The sequence below is a fragment of the Canis lupus genome, chromosome 7 (assembly GCF_048164855.1).
Source record: "Canis lupus baileyi chromosome 7, mCanLup2.hap1, whole genome shotgun sequence".
In the NCBI taxonomy this organism is placed as follows: Eukaryota; Metazoa; Chordata; class Mammalia; order Carnivora; family Canidae; genus Canis; species Canis lupus.
In genome coordinates, this window is record NC_132844.1 from 64,099,764 (window position 1) to 64,123,057 (window position 23,294).

Sequence of the window (23,294 nt, forward strand, 5' to 3'; positions counted from 1 at the left end):
TCCTTGCAAATTTGCTTTGTGGCATATATGCAATTAAAATGAAATATATTGCCAAAATTCACATTTTGAAGAATTCCCTGTCATTTCTTGAAATAACTCAGGATCGCTGAGATACAGAGAAACCCAAGTTGAAATTCCTTCACTCTGATGCTCCCTTCCCCTCAAAGAAAGGAATTACCATTACCTTTGAAGATAACTCTTCAGAATTTTGATCTTCAAGTCAGGGTTCAGCCAGGAAAACAAAACCGTACTAGGCCTCTCAACAAAGGGAATTTAACAGGAAATCTGTTGTAAGGAGATGATATTAAAAGGAATACACAGCACCCCAAAGATCAGGAACAGCAGGGGGCCCTATATCCCTGGAACCTGAGGGATGATGGTAGAAGCTTCTGTTACTAAAGCCTAAGACACCTAACTCTGGGAAATGAACAAGGGGTAGGGGAAGGGGAGGTGGGAGGGGGGGTTGGGGTGACTGGGTGATGGGCACTGAGGGGGGCACTTGGCAGGATGAGCACTGGGTGTTATGATATATGTTGGCAAATTGAACTCCAATAAAAAAAATTAAAAAAATAAAATAAAGCCTAAGACTAGAGTTGACCAGCAGGAGCTAGCAGGCCCAGTGAGTGCTGGGGCCACCAAAGAGCCACAGATGTGATCAGAGGCATCATCCTGGCTGGGAGCCCTAGCTTCTCTCTCACACCATTTCCAGTCTTCCACCTGGGAGGCCCATTGGCTGAACTGGCCCAGAAAGCAAGTATTAGGAGAGTCAGGGAATGTAGTTTCCTGTGATACAGGGTCAAAGAGGGGAAAACCAGAAATTGGATCCAAGAGCAAAAAAGGGAAACAGCCAGCATACCAAATAAGTACCAGAGTTTTCTCTAATTCCAGTATATCCTATCTGTTGCTCAGGAGGCTCTGTTTAAGGATAAGATTATGCATGTGGTAGTTTCAAGATGTCGGTTCCCTCCACTGCACCAAATCTAAGAAATTATAGTACTGATACAAAGAAACATCTGAATCTCTAGCCACACCTAAGAATAAGACATAAACCTCTTAAGGGACTAGAGGCTTCAAGGAATTCCTGGCAGATTGAAGGGTGGGGCAAGAGGAAAGGATAGACCAAGAACCACCAGGAGCTCGTGACTGCACGCTGGCAGGGGTGGGGAGGGGGTAGGGGGAAGGGCTGGCCTTGGAGGGTTTAGTAGAGCCCTGCTGGTGGGAGCAGTTTGTCCTTTGAGTCCTATGCGCTCCTTCTTCCCTTCTCCACCCAGTGTTTATTTAGGTCAGAGTTTCGGATGGAGAAATAGGGAAAGGACCCAGGTAGCTGATGATACTCAGGATGAATTGGGGACCAGACAAGCTCTGAAGGCCTGTAAGGTTGTCCTCAACATTTCCCGTCCCCTGTTGCCACTGAAAACAGCAGGGAGCACAAGCAACCACCACTGCTCAGCCCCTCTTCCAGGACCAGCTGCCCAAACTCAGATCACAGAGAGTTTTCAAAAGATGAGCTCACAGTCGGAAACAACTAGAAGTACGAGGATGGCCAACTTGGAGAAAGATCAGGACAAGAAGCCTTTACAGCTTGGAAGGCTTCAGAACTAAACATGATATGAAGAATGATTAATATCTTTGGAGATGTAAATGGCATTACATCCATGAAACAACAGGATCTTTATTTTTATAAAACAGACTCAAGAGGAGATCTGAAAAAAGAAGAAATGTAATTGTTACCATTAAGAACTTAATGGATGGGGCAGCCTGGGTGGGTCAGCAGTTTAGCGCCATCTTCAGCCCCGGGGCGTGATCCTGGAGACCCAGGATCCATGCAAGGAGCCTGCTTCTCATGCCTGTGTCTTTGCCTCTCTCTGTGTGTCTCTCATGAATAAATAAATAAAATCTTAAAAAAAAAGAAAAAGAATTTAATGGATGAAAAAACAGAAGGGCAAATTAGGTAGGAAGAGCAAGGTAAGGAATTCTTCCAGAGAAAAGATAAAGTTTAAAAGAAAAGAATCCTAGAGAATAGCTCTAGATTTACCAGTATCTAACAAAGAGAAGTTTATAAAGGAGAAATAGAGATAGCACAGAGGAGCCAATGATTAAGGAAATAATATCTAAGAATTTCTTAGTGCTTAAAAAAAAAAAAAAGAAAAGAAAAGACCAGAACAAAAGGGTTACCATGTGCTAAGCTGTATAATAATGTAGAAAAATTTTAGGACCTCAGAATATAAAAAAGAATCCCAAAAGTAATCAGAGAAGAAAAATATTAACAATCAAGAATCTGGTTTAGAGCAAACTTCTTATCCACCTTCTCTGGAAACAGGAACCTCTAGTGCTGAAAAACAAAACAGAACAAAACGAAACAGGACTTTGAATGGAGATTTCTGTATCTAGCCAAATTAGCATTCAAATGCGAATGTGAAACAAGGCATTTTTCAGACGTACTAACTTTGAGACAGTAAGTTAACCACCCTTGTCCCTTTCTAGAAGAGAGTACAGCAGACTACATTTCACAAAAAGAAAAATGCTACCAAGTATAAAAAGCAATAAGGAGCAGATGTTATTTCTTTCCGATACTTAATATTGTATTATATTTACATTATATCTTTTACTAACTTGCCACTTCCCACATACACAGATGTTCTGCTGAAAAGTTATTGACAACAATCAAATTTGCCATTCATAGGAGTTTGGGGGGGTCTACTGGAGAGAGATGAAAATGTGACAACCGATTTAAAATACTGAGAGACTCTTAGATGTAGTTGGTTCCTATTGATCCGCAGATAACAAATATATAAATGTGGGTTGGAACAGATTCTATATAGACAGGATGCAGGGCTGTCATAGTTTTTCTGGGCAATTGGTTCATTCATTCATTCATTCAACATTTATTATTCCTCTAGTATTCACAAAACTCTGCCCGAGGCCTTGAGAGATGAGCAAAAGATGAACAAAACCTAGATTCGTGTCTCAAGGGGTTCACAATTTAGTGACACTGACAGAGACACAAGCACAAGTAATCACGATGCAAAATGTGTTATGAGAAGATATAAATAAAACCTGAGATTGCAGAGATAGTAATGATTAATTTTGAGCTCAGGATCCTCATGGAAAATTAGTTCGCATGCTGGTGAGTAAACTTAAGCAGTTCCCAGTGAAATGATTTCTCTCTTGTCAAGATAGATATGCTATATAGCATTACAGTTTATGAATGATTTCTGATGGGCAGCTAGGAGAACAGGGCAAAATGTTATACCCACCCGGCCAAAACAAAGCCCAGCCAAAACAAAGCATAGGGTTTCATGGTGATCCAGTAACTTAGTGCTTGTTCATACTGATGGTGAGGATTATTCAGATAATGTGGGTTTTTGTTATGACTTTCATTATATTGTTTTGACAGTTATGTTTCTCCATAATTCACTAGATTGAATATTGGCAGAACTGAAAATTCATCAGATTTAAAAGTCCTTTATCATCTTAAAGTAAAAGAGAAATTAAAATTCGCTGGAATGTGGCGGACTATTTAATATCATTAGTCTGTGCTAATGACTTCTGGGGCCTCTGGACATTTATTCAGGAATAAGAATGTGAATCAGATTCAGTCTCTCATTGTGCCTGGACTCCCTGGATGGTGATGATGGGAAGGGGATGGTGGTGTTGGAGACAGGAAGAGTCAGGGCTTGGCAGGACAAATGGCAGAAATGTAGTGGCTTTAGTCTGCTTCTCTGTCCTGCTGATTCCTGGCTTTATGCTGACTGGCATGGCTTAAGGACATTTCTATTAAGGATTCTGTGAAGGATGTCAGAAAGCAGATATTAAAAAAAAAAAAAAGCAGATATTTAATAGATAACATATTCTACATTCTGTTATGTGCATTGGACACTTTGGAGATGTATGTTAATATTTAGACCTATCAAATTTTTTTGAACTATTTCCTAACATTTCAGTTCTTAATGTAAATATTTATTGCATTGACTTGGATGCTTCAACAGAAGAGGATTGCAGATGTCAGCCTCCAGTTATTGTGATATTTTTAGTTTACATCTTTTTTTTTTTTTTCAGCCCATGTAAATTTGAAAAGAGACAGCTGGATGAAGGCTGTATAGCCAAGTTAATGTTTATACAGAGCTTCTTGGGTGAAGATTTGATTCTGATTGATTCTCTAAACACATACCTCTTTCTTTCTCTGTAAAAAAAAAAAAAAAAAAAAAAAGCCTGTAGATCTCTGTCTAAGATGGAAGTATTATATCCTGGCCCAAGTCTAAATGAGTAGAATATTTTCTGCACAGCAACATTTTACTTCTGAGATGGAATTGAATTGACTCTCGAGGGCTCAAATTTGCCCAAAGTAAACTTTCAAACATCTGGATCCTTTTCTTTTTTCTGTTTTCCCATCAGCCTTATTAAGACATAATTGACATATAACATTGTATGAGTTTAAACTGTATAATGTGATGAGTTAATATATGTATATATTGTGAAATGATTACCACAGTAATGTTAGTTAACACATATGTTATCTCACATCATTCACGTGTGTTTGTGTATGGGGGGGTGTGTGTGTGTGTGTATGCGTGGTAAGAAGTTTAAGATCTACTCTCTTAGCAACTTTCAAGTACACAATACATTATTGTCAACTATAGTCACCATGCTGTATATTAGATCCCAGAACTTATTCATCTTATAACTGAAAGTTTTTGCCTTTTCACCAACATCTCCCTGATGCCCCCCACCCCTCAGCGCCTGGCAAATACCAGTCTACTCTCTGTTTCTCTGAGTCCAACTTTTTATTTTTCACACATAAGTGACTTTATATAATATTTGTCTTCCCCTTGCTTGTTTCCCTTAGTTATATTTTGCATGTCAGTTAATCCTTCATCTTGTATTTATTAAGCACCTGCTAAATGCTAAATAGGTACTTTTAGCTATTAAGGAATATAGGACACAGAAAATAACTCTAAGGAGTGAGAGTTTAAGTGGGGACATAATGCATATACACAAATGTATATATATATATGTATATATATTTGTGTGTTATATAACAAATGATATATATATATGCATATATATATAAAACACGGAATAAGATATCATATTAGTGAAAAGAATAAGTGGACACTGAGAATTGTAAAACCTTAATTATAGTTCTAATTCTACTCATATTAGGTTTTTAATGACTCTAGATTTGAGTTTCGTCATGTATAAAGTTAGCGAAATGGACTAAATGCCATCTGGGCACTCTTTCAGCTCCATGTTTTTAAATCTAATATCAGCTTATTACACATGGCTTAATAGTTTTTTACTCATTATCTATGATAAGAAAAAGCTAGATTATATAGGAATTCAGAAATGGGGAAGTCATTGCAGTTATCACCATTGAGCAAGCTAAAAGAGCGATAAAGGATGTCAATATGAAGCAGATACCACTCTAAGATACAGATGAGAGACCACATAAAGGAAGGTGCTGAGAGGGAAAGAGCACAGTGTGTGCGCGTGTGTGTGTGTGTGTGCATGCCTGCATATGCATGTGTGTGTGTGTGTGTGTCTGTTGAGGGGGCAAGGAGCAGTGGGAAGAAATCAGTATGGAGGTTTGCATATAAGAGGCACTAACTAGGAGGATCTGAATAAAACTGACCTGTCAGGAGCCAGGAGTTCTCCTGGAAGAATTGAGGAATAGGATTAGACACATAAACAGTGACCGCATGATGGGTTATGAATACTGTATGTAGAGCTACTATTTTATTTTACTTTATTTTATTTTACTATGACTAGGAAACACTGTACTTTGAGAGTATTGCAGTTCATTAATTTATATAATAATGTTTCATGTGCTCTTCCTTTGTACTAGGCACTGTTCTAAGTGCTAGAGATATAGAAATGAATAAAACAAAGCCTTTGCCCTCATTCTGATGGGGAGAGAGATCGTACACATGATAAATAAAATACAGAGCATTTCAGGGTGCAGAAAGTGCAAAGAGAAAAATGAAGCAGGCGTTGCAGTTTTAATAGGATGACCATGAAAGAATTAGGATGAAGATTTTTTCTTTATGATTACTAATAGCAACAAATAGATGTGACAGCAGCAAATAGAATGAGCAGGGGTGAGAAATTGGGATGATATTACCATTGAGTTTGGAGTGATGATGAGGAAAAAGACTCTAGTAACGACAGTGAAAACAGAGTAAGAGACAAGATTCAATAGAAGTGATGGCTACAAATATAGAAGATAAAGAAGGGAGAATGGCAAAAGGTGAAGACTTAAGATGGTTTATCAGAGATTAGGAAAAGAAACTGGTTGAGAATAAGAAATATTCAGTTCTCGACACAATGAAGGCATATACAATATCCAGGTTAAATTCTGGAACTTTAAAAGGCTGAAGATTTAAATTTTGGAGTGACTAGTATTGAGTTGACATAATACTGGTCAAGTTCATAAACCAGCTCAGAAATTCTCCAAGCTGATTTGAAAGAGGCAGTAATTGGAATCAACAATACCACATCTCCCTACATTCAAAGTCACCATAGGCAGCTTGCCAACTGAATTTATCTTTTTACTTGGCCACATCATCCCCATTCCCTCTTTATGTTGATTCACATAGAATTAAATACTCCATTCATTGGTTATTTTCCAATGGGAAAAAAATACCTCCCTTTCTTTATGACTCATAGTGTTAATAGTAAACAGTGTAGAAAGATGAGACATTAAAAGGATAACAAGGGACTATTATGAACAACTTATAACAATGTATTACTAACTTAGATGAATTTGACAAATTTTTAAGGTACAGAGAAAGAGAGAGACTGAATAGTCCTATACCTACATGAGAAACTGAATCTATACTAAGAATTTTCCGACATAGAAAACTCCGGACCCAGATAGCATCACTGCAAATTCCGCCAAACATCTCAGGAATAAGTAATACCAATTCTACACAGACTTTTCCAGGAAACAGAGGAAATAATTCCCAACTCATTTTACAAGGACAATGTTGCCTAATATAAAAAACAGACAAATATATTTATAAGAAAACTAGAAAACAACATCCTCTATGAATAAAAATGTTTAATAAAATATTTACAAATTGAGTCCACCAAATGCACAACAAAACAATAAGTCATGACCAAGTGACCTGGATTATTCCAGGAACGAAAGACTGGTTTAGCATTCAAAAATCAATCAATAAAGTTCACCGTGTCAACAAACTAAAAACAACAATAACAAATATTTGATCATCTCAATAGATGCAGGCAAGTATTGTACAAAACTCAGCATCTACTAATGGTGAAAACTCGCAGTAAACTAAGAATAGATGGGAACTTCCACAGCTTGATAAGTGTCTCTACAAAAAAACTGTAGAGCTAATTTAAGATTTAATAGTGAAACAAGGAATCCTTTCCCCCTAAAGTTGAAAATGAGGCAAGGATGTCCTTTCTCACCTCTTCTGTTCAACATCATAGTAAGAGATTAAGTCAGTGCAATATAGCAAGAAAAATAAATAAAACACATAAAGGATTGGAAAGGAAATAATGGAACTATCTTTATTCGCAGACAATATGTTTGCCCATGTTTTCTACATCCAGAAACAAAAAAAAAGGCTACTAGAACTAATAAATGAGGTTGGCAAGATTGTAGGATACAAGGTCAATATACAAACTCAGTTGTATTTCTGTATACTAACAACGAACAATTAGAAATTGAAAAAAAAAAAAGCTAGGATCATTTATATCATCAAAATCCAAAATACTTGGGGATAAATCTAACAAAATATATGCAAGATTTGTATGCTGAAAATGATAAAACATTGATGAGAAAAAATAAAAAACACTTAAATGCAGAGATACATTGTGTACATGGATTGTGTTATTTAATGCTGAGATGTCAGTTCTACCAAAATTGATCTATAGATTTAATGTAATACCAACCAAAATTCCAGCAGGGTGTGTGTGTGTGTGTGTGTGTGTGTGTGTGTGTGTGTGTAAATGGGCGAGTTGCTTCTAAAATTCACAGGACTGGAACGCCTGGGTAGCTCAGCAGTTGAGCATCTGCCTTCAGCTTAGGGCATGGTCCCAGAGTCCGGGGATTGAGTCCCACATCAGGCTCTCCTTGAGGATCCTGCTTCTCTCTCCATGTCTCTCATGAATAAATAAAATCTTTAAAGAAAAATGCAAAGGACATAGAATAGATAAAAATGACTTTGTAAAAGAAAAGAAAAATAATCCATACCTTACACTCTGTACAAACATTTATTTGAAATGAATCATAGCCCTAAATATACACTATAATATATAAAACCCCTAAAAGAAAAGATAGGAGAAAACCTTTGTGACCTTGAGTTAGGCAAAAAAAAAAAAAAAAAAAAAAAAAAAAAAAAAAAACATTATAGGACATAGGAAGCACAAACCATAAAGGAATAAAAAATTATTAATTGGAGTCCATCAAAATCTTAAAAACCTACTCTTTGAAAGAGACTTTAAGAAAAATTTAAAAACACAGATTAGGAAAAAACATTTTCAAAACACATGTCTGACAAAGGACCTGTATCCAGTATATACTTTAAAAATAATCACGATTCAATCATAAAATAAACAATAATATGAACAAAATATTTGAGCAGACGTATATCAGAAGATATACAGATGGCAAATGAGGACATAACGTCAACATCATTAATCATTAGGGAAATCAAATTAAAACCTTAGTGTAATGATAACTATACAATTATTAGAATAGCTTTTTAAAACTAGTAGTAGTAAGTGCTTTAAGAATGAGACCCTGAAACTTTCATACATTGCTGATGGGGATGATACACGGAGCCCCTACTTTGAAAAAAGAGTTTTGCAACTTCTGATAACATTAAATGTAATACATATCCATAAACCTCAGCTGTACCATTACTAGGAATTTTTCTATGAGAAATGAAAGCATATGCCCACACAAAGGCTTCAACATGAATATTTACAGCAACTTTCCTCAAAATCTCCCAGAACTAGAAACACCCTAAACCAGTGAGTGGCTGAGCAAATGGTTGTACCGCCATACAATTGAATCCTATCCAGCAGTAAAAAATGGAGTGAACTATTGATGCATTCAACAGCTTGGATGAATCTCAAAAACCTTATGCTGAGTAACAGAAGCCAGATACAGAAGGCTACATACTATATGATTCTATTTATGTGACATTCTGCAAAAGGCAAAAGTATAGTAAGAGAAATCAGATTAGTGGTTGCCAGGGTTGCCGGTTAGGGGGAAGGAGGAATTGATTATAAAGGAGCAAGAGGGAATTGTTTAGGGTGATGGCAATATTCTGTATCTTGATTTTAGTGGAGATTACATAACTGTGCACATTTGTCAAAATGCATGGTGCTACACATATAAGAAAGGTGAGTTAAAAATTTTACTATCTATAAATTTAACCTCAACTAACCTGACCTTTTAAAAAAACTTGAAAAATCTGCATGACAAAAGGTAATAGAAAAGTTAAAAATCAGTCATTATAGTATAGCAAAGAAAGTAGAACAAAACCATACAGTGAAGGATTTCCCTTTAGGTAAAATTTTGCTGTGGTTCATTTAATCATAGAAACTTATCTTTGACTCTAAGCCCCTCGGAGCTCACGGCATATTTTTTAACGACATGCACAAGTTGAGGGGAACTTCCTCAGTGTCCTGCTCTGCCACCAGACCGACAGGTCTGCCCACCTGCATCTGTCCCCGCTTCCCAGTGCAATACTGTGTCTTCTCTCCTGCGTTGCGCTGCCCTCGCCCACCGATCATGCTCTCAGGCCCAGTCCCTTCTGTCATCTCAGGAACGTCCATCATCCTTCTTTTTTTTTAATCTTCAAGTTTTTTCCCACATTAAAAAAAAAAAAAAAAAGACTCCCCCTTGGCCTGGCCTCCCCCTCTACCTACTGCTTTTTTCCTTCTTTTAACCCAGCTACTCCAAGAAGTTGCTTTGACTCATGGTCTCCTTTCCCTTCCATCCTCCTCAACACCCTCCGATCTGGCTTGTGCCCCCTCCACTCAAGTGTCCTAGTTACTGATGACCTATGAGTGGATAAACGTAATGGGTCTATTTCAGCCCTCATCTTTCATGACCTGTCAGCGGTGTTCCCTGTGATTAACCACCCGCTCACTGAAACATTCTCCTCTTGGGACTTGCCCTCTCCCGATAGCTCCTTGGCCTCCTTGGCAGATTCTCCTCCCTTCATGTTGCTGTTCCTCAAGGCACTGTCTTATGTCCTCTCCTTCCCTTTCTACTTTCTATTCTTTCCTAGGTGATCTTATCAACACCCACAGCCACCCTGAGGACCCCAGTTTATTTGGCTAGCCCACATTTATTCTTCTCTGAATGCCACACTTCTTGATCACATTGCCTACCTGCCAGCGTGCTCTGAACTCAGCCTGCACCCAACTGAACTCTTGTCCATTTTTCTCCAGACCTGGTCTCTGCTGTTAGCCAGTGTGACAGTCAGTGTCACTCTGAGCCCTATTGTGTCCCTGGCCAGAAACTTGGAAGTTACCTGTGACTCTACTTTTCTTCTTACCTGCCTCCCCACCCTGCCCAAATCCAATCCATTTGTAAGTCCTGTTGACCCTGTCTTCAAAACACGTCCTGGACTGGACCACTTCACACCGCCTCCAAACCTCTGTCATCTTCTTTTCACTATTTTGTTTTATGGGTAAAAATGGCATCATACTAGGTTTTCCTGAATCCACTTTGCTCCCTCTAACATTTTTTTCTGTGCAGCCCGAATATTCCTTTTTTATACAGTACAATTCTTATCATTTCACTCTTCTTCTTAAAACTTCTCAGTGACTTCTGACTTCCCATTGTTCTCTGGAAGAAACCAAATTCCTTTCTATGACCTGTAAGTGTCTCCCCAGTGTGACCCTTTTCTGTGTTTTCAGCCACATTTCACATTCCTCCCCCCATTACCCCTAGGCTTCACCAGCACTGGCCTTTTAGTACCTTAAATGTTTCATTCTGTCTCTACCCCTGGGGCCTTGGCACATGCAGCTGCCTCTGCCTTCTGACTGAGGTGACCTGTGCATGCATGGGGACGCACAAACATACATCTTGTTTTGCTTGTTCTATTCCTCCTCCGAACCGCAGTTTAAACTTGTTCTATTCCTCCTCAGCTCATCTGTAGCCCCAACTACATCATGACAGGTTTTCATCTTTTCTGTACTTTTCCATCAGAACACTTACCTCTGGCTACAATCATGTCTGGGGTATTGTCTACTTGTTATCTGTGTCCTCCACCACACTGAAAGGCCTCTGAGGCCATGTCTGCTTTCAGTGAACATACACGGCACCTTAATTTGTATCATTTTGTGGCACATAATCAGAAAATATGCAGTGAATATTAATACAGCAAGAAATAAGCATAGGCTACGTTAAAACGCCAGCAGCAAAAGCTTAAGAGCTATTGGACCAGTTCATGAGCACATAATCATGCAATTGGAGATATGGAGCTACTGCAATCCATGCAGGCACGTGTCACCCTAAGCAAACAAGGCCCTTGTTCCGTGTACATTTTACCAAATGGAAAATGGTTCCTGCAATGATACTACCTATACTACCTCCTACTCCTACTGAGTAGGGTCCCCAGATTCCTCTTTTTTTTTTAATTTTTTTTTAAGATTTATTTATTTATGATAGAGAGAGAGAGAGAGAGAGGGAGAGAGAGGCAGAGACACAGGAGGAGGGAGAAGCAGGCTCCATGCGGGGAGCCTGATGTGGGACTCGATCCCAGGACTCCAGGATCACGCCCTGGACCAAAGGCAGGCGCCAAACCGCTGAGCCATCCAGGGATCCCCCCCCCCCCCCAGATTCCTCTTGCTGTGCTTAATGCTCCTGATGGGAAATAATGCCATCCTTCTGGAGTGAAACGGTTGGTAAAGCTGGCAGCTGTGCTGGAGTTGGCCCTCAGGCCCTCAGGCCTCTGTACCAAACAGAGGGCAGGCCTTCACCTTCTATCCTTGGGGCTGTCTACACTCTCTATTTGGGCTTATTTGGAGATTGTTATCTGATGGGATTTCTTTCTTTATTCTTTGTCAAATTAAATAATTTAGGACTAACTATAGTTTAAAATCAAGCACAGGGGATCCCTGGATGGCTCAGTGGTTTGGTGTCTGCCTTCGGCCCAGGGTGTGGCCCTGGAGTCTCGGGATGGAGTCCCACATCAGGCTCCCTGCATGGAACCTGCTCCTCCCTCTTCCTGTGTCTCTGCCTCTGTGTGTGTGTGTATGTCTCTCATGAATAAATAAATAAAATCTTAAAAAAAAAAAATCAAGCACATTGTATTATCAGACCCACAAACACAGAATTTGTCTCAAAAGAATGGATTTATACTAATAAAAGCTTATGATATCCAAACTTATATGTAAATAAATATACCTGAAGGAAGAGTCCTAAATCCTCATTTTCCCACCAATTGAACCTCACTTTGAAGTAATTTATACTTGTATTCACTCTTTCTAGTGAATAAACACTGGTTGAGTACTGATGGTATCATGCCAGGTGCTCTGTTAGGACCTGGGAGGCTGGCAGTGGGGAGCCAGGGGTAGATGACCTACATGCTTATTGGTGATGCTGAGCTGCTATCAAAGACGCTCAGGGCCAAGCAGGGGAGGGGAGTTTGTGTAAAGGGAAAGGGAAGAGGGAGGGCAGACTTTATAGAGGAAGTCAGGAGATACACTGAAAACCCATCAGTGCTTTCATCCTCTCCCAGTAAGCATTTCAAGGTAACTTCAGAAGTCATTTCCACCACAGTTAACTTGAAGTTCAATTTTTTTCTATATTCGACGAGTCTAATAAAAGTTTAATTGGGTTCAGTTTCTCAATTTGCTTGAACTGGATTAGAACCATAAAACAGATTTCAACTCCAGATATTGTGGCTCTCTTAAACCTAAAATTTGATAACTTGCTCCCCGAAGTATGGGACAGAACAATTAAAATCAAGACCATCTGATATAATTTGAGATATACCATCACCATGTTGGTAAGTCTTGTACCGCACCCTCAGATTATTCCAGAAATGAGATGAAGCAAACAAACAAATAAATCCCTACAATACTGGCGTTAATACAATTCTAGTGAGGATTAGATACCAAACCAGACTTTCTAGGACAATCTCTTGTCAGTACTCACATCTGGACACTTTATCCTTTTTATATTCAGTTTATTTTCACTGGCCTCCAGAGTGGTTTTATTTGTCAAGCCACTATTAAAAATATGTTTCAAAATCATAACTTATTTGTGTAAATTCTCTGACATGATGAGCTTTCCTGATTGTTCTCTGGAAGAGTCTTCACTGTGGAGACAGGGAGGAAGGGGTTTCAGGAAAGTATGGGAGAGAGAGAAATAGAGAGGAGATTGTGGAGAGAAGGAGAGAGAGAGAGAGAGAGAGAGAGAAGCCCAGGCAGGAGTCTGAACAACCTCTTGAAAATTGTTTGAAATATGACTGACCTCTTTCCTATACCAGATTGCTCATCAGAAAATGAAAAACCCCAGGCACCTGGATGGCTCAGTGGTTGAGCATCTGCCTTTGGTTCAAGTCATGATCCCAGGATTCTGGGATCAAGTCCCACATTGGGCTCCCCACAGGGAGCCTGCTTCTCCCTCTGCCTCTCTCTGTGTGTCTCTCATGAATAAATAAATAAAATCTTAAAAAAAAAAAAAATGAAAAACCCCAAGAAAGTTTGTGCCTAATTTCTTGTCATTATGGATGAAATTATCCCAATGACAATGATAATATGGACTATCTCTGACTCTTCAGAATCTCTTCCCAAGACCTGCAGGGGCCACAGTTGGTCTGGCCCCTGGCAACTGCTAGAGCCCTCTTCCCTCCCCTAAACTTCTCCCTCACCCTGGCCTCTTCGATGTCCCTCCACTGAAACGCTCCTCCTTCACTTCATTACTCAAATATCATATTATCAGAAAGACTTTCTTCCCAGGCCACCTTATCTAAAACACACTTTCCCCTGTTAGTCTTTATCCCCTTTATGCTGAGTCATTTTTCTTTGTAACAGCAACAGCATTTTTAATGTTTCATTATCCATTGTCTATCTCTGCCTATTTTGTGAGGACTTGGGTTTTATCTGTGTTGTTTGCCATTATGTCCCTGTCACCTAAAACAGTACCTGGCCCATGAATATAAATAATGTGTTGAATGAATTAGTGAACTCTCTCAGGGTCTAAGTTCCATCTCTGGCTTTTTTTTTTTTTTTTTAAGACTTTATTTATTTAGAGAGAGCATGACTGGATCTCTGGAGACTCCATGCTGAGCACAGAGCCCAATGTGGGGCTTGAACCCATGACCCTGAGATCATGACCTGAGCTGAGATCAAAGAGTTGGATGCTCAACCAACTGAGCCACCCAGGTGTCCTTTTGCCTTCTTACCTCTCTAGAGCCTCCACTCAGAGCAGCCCCAGGGTATTGGGTGTGAGCAGGTACCCTCAAAACTAATCTCTGTTGATAGAAAGCACTTCTTGACATTCCTATTCAACATTATTGGTTTGGGATCCATGTGTGCTTGGCCTTTTAAGGATTTATGAGTGTGAATGATGAGGAATTATTTGCAATATTCAGAATTTTGCCCAAAACTCTTTCTTGAACTTTGTCCAGAGTCACTGAGATGAAGCAGAGAAAATTTATTGGAATAAACTGAGTCATGAATTCTAATCATGACCTGTCTTCTAGCCTATGGAGATGCACTATCTTAAAATGATCACTCCACCCTCAATTTTCTAATTTTACATATATGACCTTGGGCAAATTATATCATCTCTTTGTGTCCCAGGTATTAATCCGTTGTATGGGAGGAATAATGGTATCTCACCATAGTGCTGTTATCCTCATAAAGAAATCCATGTTATACACTAAACACAATTTATTATTATTATTTTTAAATTATTATTATTTCCCTATGATTCTTGATATAATTTTTACTGGTGCTAAAGAATCTATTTACTTATTTGGATATTTTGTCAGGCTTCTTTACTTAGAAACAAAGGAGCAAATTACATTTTAATATCTCTCTTTATACACACACTCACACATTCATGCAGGATGAAGGAGTACTAGAAGGAAAAACCACAAAAATGTTATTGGAATTACTAGTGTGTTTTGCTTTTGTTTTCCAGTTCTTTTTATATGGCTCTATTTCCTAAAATTTCTATTGAAAATTAAAGTTTACTTTTTCAAAGAATGGATGCCACTTGTCTATTTTACACCTCTAAGTGGCAAAATAAAGTCATTTCACTTAGGTAATGAACAGCAGGGAAAAAAGCCCTTCTCTGTTAACTCTGCTTTTACACTAAATTTCACAGCTGAATTAAAAGCAAATGTTCTCTCTTGGCATATAGCAAATTATTACACAACCCACATAGTTGGTTCTGAGATCTAAATTACATCTGCTTCTGGAATTTTAACTTTATTTTTATAGTTAATATTTGTATTATTTTTGTATATTTGGGCTATAATATTGTGTATTATTAATCAGTCACTTAAGAGTGGTGTTTTCTTATTCAGTTGATATAAGGCTGTATATCTAAACAGCTAAATAAAACAAAACCTATAAATTGCCAGAATGGAATGTTCATAAAATGCTTCCAAATCGGACTTGTTTGCTTTCTATCTTACCGTCTACTTCCTGAACCATAAAAGTCCCTCAAATACTCCCAAAGTGAGAAAAATCTGTTGAAACTTTTAAGATAATCTGGAAATTTAAAGATAAAGCAGCAGCCAACATCAATCAAGAGAATTGATGCCTAAAGTTTCTATTTGTGTTTAAAATAAAATTATAAATTGGAATAAAATCTTTGTAAATAATAAATGCATGTTCACACAATATAGTGTGTATAAGTATAGAAGGAGCATGTACTTCCAGAAATCCTGGAAAACAGAGACAGACATAAAAGAGAAAACAATATGTGTATGCACATGCCCGTATCTGGGTGCACAAGAAACGTGCCAGAAGGAAAAGGCAGATGCTTTCTCTTGAATGATAGTGGTGAAGGCTTTTCCCATGTAACTTTGCCAGGGACTTGTAGATGTTTTATCCAATATCAAGGTGAATCCTCCAAACTTTTGTTCCCTCTTCCCCCCTATTGTTCAGGATCCCCAGCAGCCTGAATTCCCTGCATCTCTCTGATATGAACAGTGTACTGTATTATAATACCTTCATACTTCTTTCAGGTACTTCCCAGTTGTTTTTATTTTGAATTATCTGTTCTTTCTTACCAATGCTGGACATGTCAACAAAACCTTCTGTTTCCCATTTTCTGAACTTAGCATTTCAACATCTGTATAAGTTGTACTAAAAATACGCAAACATGCGATTGTTAGTGAACCTCCTAAAATCTTGTAAGTGAACAAGATGGATTGAGTTGAGATTTTGTGGTGGTTGTTACTGAGAAGGATTTTATTTCATTACTTGCTTTTTTGGAGGTGGGGAGGAGAGGAGGCTAACTTTTCCTATGACCTTAGGAACCTAACCTTTGGGTATATCTTGTAATGTAGCTCATTTGCTTACAAATCTGTGGGCTCCAGAGAGATGAACAAGCCAAGAGAACAGTTTGTCTTGGCTTCATCCCCTGAGGCTTAGGAGAGGACATGTAGAGATTTCTCCTTCTGTTCCAATCCTCAGCCTTGCTGCAACTGAAAATTAGAGATTCGGTTCTATCCCGGGACCTTAATTGTCAGTCCCTGAGTATTATTAAGCACATCACAGCACTGTGCTAGAAGCTGCAAAGATGTAGAAGCATAAAGCATGGTGCCTGGCCAAAGGGAGCTATGTGAGGACATGGGATATCTGCTTTTGAAAAAAAAAAAAAAGACAAAAACAACTAAAGATTAAGACAAGTAAATGATCATGTACAGAAAGAGCAATAAAGACCTGGATTAAAGAGTACTTAATGAAATAAAGATTAATTAATTACCCAAATATCTGTCTGTATAGATCAAGCTTTCTTAATAAAATGCAAAAGTGGCCTGCTTCAAGAATTATCCATGTTCAATATGAAAGAAAGCACTTAAGGACTCTCAGAACTGCTGCCACATTGTGTGGAATCTAGAATTAGACAACTGGCTTTTATTTTTTAGCTTCTCTGTACGGTATGGATACCCATGCTTCTCCTCTGTGTACAGGATGGATACCCATCCCCCCGACATTCAAGTAAAGATCTGAGAACTTGTGAGAAATTACAAAGATTTTTTTCTTGTTAAAGAACCCCAGTGTAGGACTTCCCAGTGCCAGTAAAGTTAAGAATGCTCCCAAATGGAACAAGGGTAATTTGTATCATTCACTAGGCTATGAGATGGTGATTTTGTATTCAGCTAAACATTGGTATAAATCCTACTTCTTTTTAATTCTACACCTATCAAAACTGGTGGTTTGACAGACCTTTTAGTTTGGCACAACATAATGAAGAATTATCTCCAAATAACATGAAAATCTGAGTTTATGGTATACATCCAACTCCCAGCAGAGGCATATCAAAATATAAGATGCCTCATGCAAGTATCCTGTTTCCGCCTCCAACTGACTATAGCCCCAGCATCCGGAGCCTTTCTAACCTTGCATTCTTAGGCTCTTCTAGAAACCCTGCTTTTTGTCTGGCTTTACATCCTTATAGGCCAAAGACAGATATCCCCAAGACCATTCAAGGACAGGCTCTTAGCCTGCCCTGATTGGCCTAGCAAACAACCTGTCTAGTTCTAGTGACCTAACTTTAAAGAGCTAAGCTCAGTGATGACTCAGTCAAGACTGGGTGTTTTTGTACTCTCTTCCTTGGAGTACAGCATGCCTTGTTTATGGTACTTTATGGCACTTTGCCGATGTTGCATTTTTTAAAAAATTGAAGATTTATCAATTGTCTTGGCACTATTCTTCCAACAGCATTTGTTCACTTCAATTCTCTGTGCCATATTTTGGTAATTCTTACAGTATTTCAAACATTTTTCTTATTGTTATATCTGTTATGGTGATCTGTGATTACTGCTTTTTGATATTACTATTGTAACTTTTAAGACATCATAAATCAGACGCATATAAGACAGCAAACTTAACAAATGTGGTATGTGTTCTGAGTGCTCTACCAACCAGCTGTAAAATCCCATATCTCTTCCTCTCCTTGGACTTCCCTATTTGCTGAGACTCACAGCATATTGAATTAGGCCAATTGATAACCCAAGAGTGATGTCTAAGTATTCAAATAAAAGAGTCATACATCTCTCACTTTAAATCAAAAGCTAGAAATGATTAAACTTAGGAAGACATGCCAAAAGCCAAAACAGGCCAAAAACTAGGCCTCCTGCAGCAAACAATTAGCCAAGTTGTGAAGGCAAAGGAAGAGTTCTTGAAAGAAATTAAAAGTGCTACTCCAGTGAACGCATGAATGATAAAGTGAAACATATCTTATTGCTGATATGGAGATTTTAGTTGTCTGGGATTAAACTAGCCACAACATTCCTTTCAGACAAAGCCTAATCCATAGTAAGGCCCTAACTCTATAGTTCTATGAAGGCTGAGGGAGGAGGGGAAACTGCAGGAGAAAGATTTGAAAGCATGAGGTTGGTTCATGAGGGTTAAGGAAAGAAGCAGTCTCTGTAACAAAAAAAAAAGAAAAGTGCAAGGGGAAGCAGAAAATGCTGGTATAGAAGCTGCAGCAAATTATCCAGAAGATCTAGCTACAATTATTATTGAAGGTGCTACACAATCTACGATAGATTGGAAGAAGATGCCATCTAGGACTTTCATAGTTAGAGAGGAGAAGTCAGTGCCTGGCTTCAGAACTTCTAAGGATAGGCTGACTCTCTCATTAGGGGCCAATACAACTGCTGACATTAAGTTGAAGCCAGTGCTCATTTACCGTTCTAAAAATCCTAAGGCCCTTAAGAATTATGCTAACTCTACTCTGCTTGTGCTCTATAAACGGAACAACAGAGCCTGGGTGACAGCACATCTGTTTGCAACGTGGTTTACTGAATATTTTATGCACACTGCTGAGACCTGCTGCTCAGAAGAAAAGATTCCTTTCAAAATATTACTGTTCATTGACAATGCACCTGGTCACTCAGGAGCTCTGATGGAGATGTTCAATGAGATTAACGTTGTTTTCATGCCAGCTAATACAACATCCATTTTGCAGCCCACAGATCATAGAGCTATTTTGACTTTTAAGTCTTACTGTGTAAGAAGTACATTTCATAAGCCTAGAGCTGCCATAGAAGTGAAACCTCTGATGGATCTGGACAAAGTCAATTGAAAACCTTCTGAAGAGGACTCACCATTCTGGATGCCATTAGGAAACATTTATGATTCATGGGAAGAGGTCAAACTATCAACATAAATAGGAGTTTGAAAGAAGTTGATTCCAACCTTTTTGGAGGACTTTGAGGGGTTCAGACTTCAGAGGAGGAAGAAAGTACAGATGTGTTGGAAATAGCAAGAGAACTGGAATTAAAAAGATGGGACTGCACTACTGCAATCTCATGATCAAACTTGAACTGATGAGGAGCTGCTTCTTATGGATGAGCAAAGAAAGTGGTTTCTTGAGGTAGACTCTACCCCTGGTGAAGATGCTGTGACGATTGTTCAAATGACCCCAAAAGGATTTAAAATATTCCATAAACATAGTTGATAAGGCAACAACAGGGTTTGAGAGGATTGACTCCAACTTTGAAAGACATTCCACTGTGGGTAAAATGCTGATTATCAAATAGCATCTCATGTGACACAGAAATTGTTTATGAAAGAAGGAACCAATCAATATGGCAAACTGCATTATTGTTTAATTTTAAGAAGTTGGCACAGCCACCCCGACCTTCAGCAACTACCACCCTGGTCAGAACTGTCCACATTGAGGGAAGATTCTCCACCAGCAAAAAGATTATGACTCACTGAAACTTCAAATGACTAGCATTTTTAAGCAGTAAGTATTTTTAAATTAAGTCATACACATCACTTTTTCAGACATAATGGCATTTCACATTTAAAACACCACAATACAGTGTAAACACAACTTACGTGTACTGGGAAACCAAAAAAAATCATTTGACTCGCTTTATTGTCATATCTGCTCTATTGTGGTGGTCTGGAACTGAACCCACACTAGCTCCAAGCTGTGCCTGTATTCCTCATTCTCACTCCCATCCTCCCAGCCTAATTTCCTTATGGTTCCCTCTGTGTTTGTCATGAACTGTTCTTACGGGTGACCGTTACCACAACCACAAGAACTTGTCACTATTAATGTCAAGATAGCTACTGTCTGGTGTATAATTTCTTCAGTTTCCTGGAGAAATCTGATTTTCCCTTCTTGTTCATAAATGCACCTTTTATTATCATTGCTTTTTCCACTGCTTTCTTCATCCATGTGCTTTCCAGATCAGTCACCTAGCAGGTGCTGTGCAGAGTACTATATATTTACTCTACTATTGAATCTGAAACCCTATTTGAAATTTGCAGCCACATGCTTCTTTTTTGGACATCTCACTTTTCCTCGTGTTCCCTGTTGAATAACCATTAACTCTTCCTAGAAGTGTGGAGGAAGAAAGCAACCATCAGCAGAGCAAGGAATTGCTAAGTATCAAAGAAAAGCAGATTAAAATGAGATGCAATTTTTTGCCAGTCTTATTGGTACGATATCCCATGTCAGGGAGGGCATGAGCTCCTACACTGTAGGGAGAGTGGACAGGGCCAAAGCAGGGTGGTCCTGAGGGCTGGGGTAAATCCCATGTAACATGTCTAGCTTGTTCCCTCTTGCTGGATAGTCCTAAAGAGCGTTTGTATAAACCTTTTCAATAGGTATGCTTTTTAGCTCAGTGATTTAATTTCTATAAATTTATCCTTAAGGATGAATGTACAAAGATATACATATGAAGTTATTTTTTACGTCACTTATAATAGGGAATTGGGTTGTGATGCGTTCATTTAATTGACTATAATACAGTAATTATCAATGTCAGTGAAGACCTATGTAAATATTGACCTAGGAATACTTCCAAACTGTATTCTGTTACTTTTTTAACAACAACAACAACAAAAAAATGCATTCTTATGTATGCACTTACACACACACACACACACACGCTTGCAAACAAGTCTGGAAGAGTAAACACCAGAATTCCCAGTGTTATCTCTGGGTTCTAGGATTGTAGTAATCTTTTTCATTCTATATATTTTTTGAACTTTTTGCATTGGGCACCTATCAGTTTATGATCAGATGAAATAACAGTATTTAAATATGTTAATGATACAGAAGTGCATTATTCTCTAACTTACAACATTTTCCATAAGTTATAATCAAACCACTCAGCAAACATGCAGTAATAATTATGATAAAAATAAATGCCATGTATCCAATGTATTTTTGGATAGGCATTGCATTAATTTTTTATATACAAAATCTAATAAAAACTCCACAGTAACTTCACGAGGCAGATAACATGCAGCTAGCAAGAAGAGATGCAGAGTCAGAATGTGAATCCTGTTTTGTCTCTCTGTGGCCCTTGAGCCACAAAGATGTAAGGCGTTGTGATGACTTGCACCTGAATCCTGTTTCTGAGGAGATTATAGAGCAAAACTCAAGCAGTGTTCTAGAATCGGCTTGATTTTTCTGTAGTTACACTGTCAGAAACTAAGGTCTATCTGGAATTCTGGATCATCTTCACTGTTGTTCATTCACTCTGTCATATAGAGATGGTCTTATCTAGAATGATAAGAAACAAGGAAAGGACCTATATGTTTCCCCTCATGGGGCAGTGTATCCCCTTTTCTATCCTAAGGGATTGGCTTCTGAACTAAGATGGAACACAGGGCCATAAAGCAAATATCCACCCACTGCTGTTGGCTCAATTTTGGTGTGTTAGAAGTATATTAACCAGTGCTTATTTTAATATGAGACAGTTTATGTAGAAGTAACCACAGCTGATAAAACTCAAGAGTTCATGCCAATAATGAAATTCCTCACAGTTCAAGTAATCATGAGGCCACTAACCTATGAGGTAGTTGCTAAGAAACACAGGGACAGATTCTAATTATTCTTATTAGCCACCATTTGGGTCAAATGACTAACTTTTCCAAAGTTCATGCCTTCATTCTTCATTGTTATCAGCCGAAGGGGAATAGCGGAAATGTATGGGATTTTTTGTTTGTTTCAGTCAGTATCACTGATTTCACAGGAACTTGTTCTCAGATGGCTTATGTTGAATATGTCACACAACTAGCTCAGATGACTGAGGAGAAACCGTGGGATCGCCGCATGCCTGATCCCATAAACACAGGACATTACTTAGTCTTTGGGGACTCCCAGGGTGACCCTGGCCTGCCTGTAGCTTCCCCAGGCACTGCTCCAGGTGCTGAGCAGAATCTTCTTCCTTGGCTGAGCTGGGCTTTGAACCAGACCACTGTTGTTTCCTTGCTGACTTAGGAAAGCACAGGTTGCACATATTTGTTCCTAAAAGATTTGAGTATGATAGTCATGTTTTAGCATTTTCGGTATTCTTTTCTTGAAAACACTTTATGACTTTCATGAATATTATTTGCAAATAATATATAGGTTTGTAATAACTGATCCTATGGGTCTCTTTAGCTGTCGATCCTCTCCTAGAATAGAGTTTCTCCTGATTCTAGGTTAGGTACCCTTCTTTCATGGTTCTGGTTCTTTTTCTTTTTTTAAGATTTTATTTATTTATTTATTTGTTTGTTTGTTTGTTAGAGAGAGAGAGAGAGAGAGGTGGGGGTGGGACAGAGGGAGAGGAGAGAGAAAATCTCAAGCTGACTCTTCGCTGAGCACTGAGTCAGACACATGGCTTGATCCTAGGACCCTGAGATCATGACCTGAGCTGAAACCAAGAGTGAGAGGCTTCATCTCCTGAGCCCCCCAGGTGCCCTGCTCAGGATCTGGTTTTGTCTTGTTTTCTGGTTCAAGTGAGCCACCCCTCTGCACCCACACTGGCCATGCCTTCTGGTTTGAATGTCGATCCATGCTTTTGTTGGTAAGGCAACTTATCTGCTCAGTCCGTAAGTGCCCCCCAATCAGCCTTTTAAAGATGCAGGCTTTCTACTGCAATTACACCACCTCGGCAGTGTGTGCAATAGAAGTTTCCTTGCTGTAGCTATTTTTATTTCTGCTTGCTACAGCTCAGCTCTGTACAAAGGCAGGACATTTTAGAGAGTCTGACTTGAATCAGAAAATGCCCATCCAACAACTTCTGCCTCTGAAAAGGCTGCTGCCTCAGAGGCACAAAGGAAAAGCCTCGGCCCACAGCAGGGGCATTAAACAAAGGAAG

General features: G+C 38.7%; 1 protein-coding gene across 19 annotated transcripts in view; it reads left to right on the forward strand.

Moving 5' to 3' along the window:
* KIF6 (kinesin family member 6) overlaps positions 1-23,294 on the forward strand; it is a 380,711-nt gene that overhangs the window by 143,823 nt on the left and 213,594 nt on the right. The window lies entirely within an intron of this gene.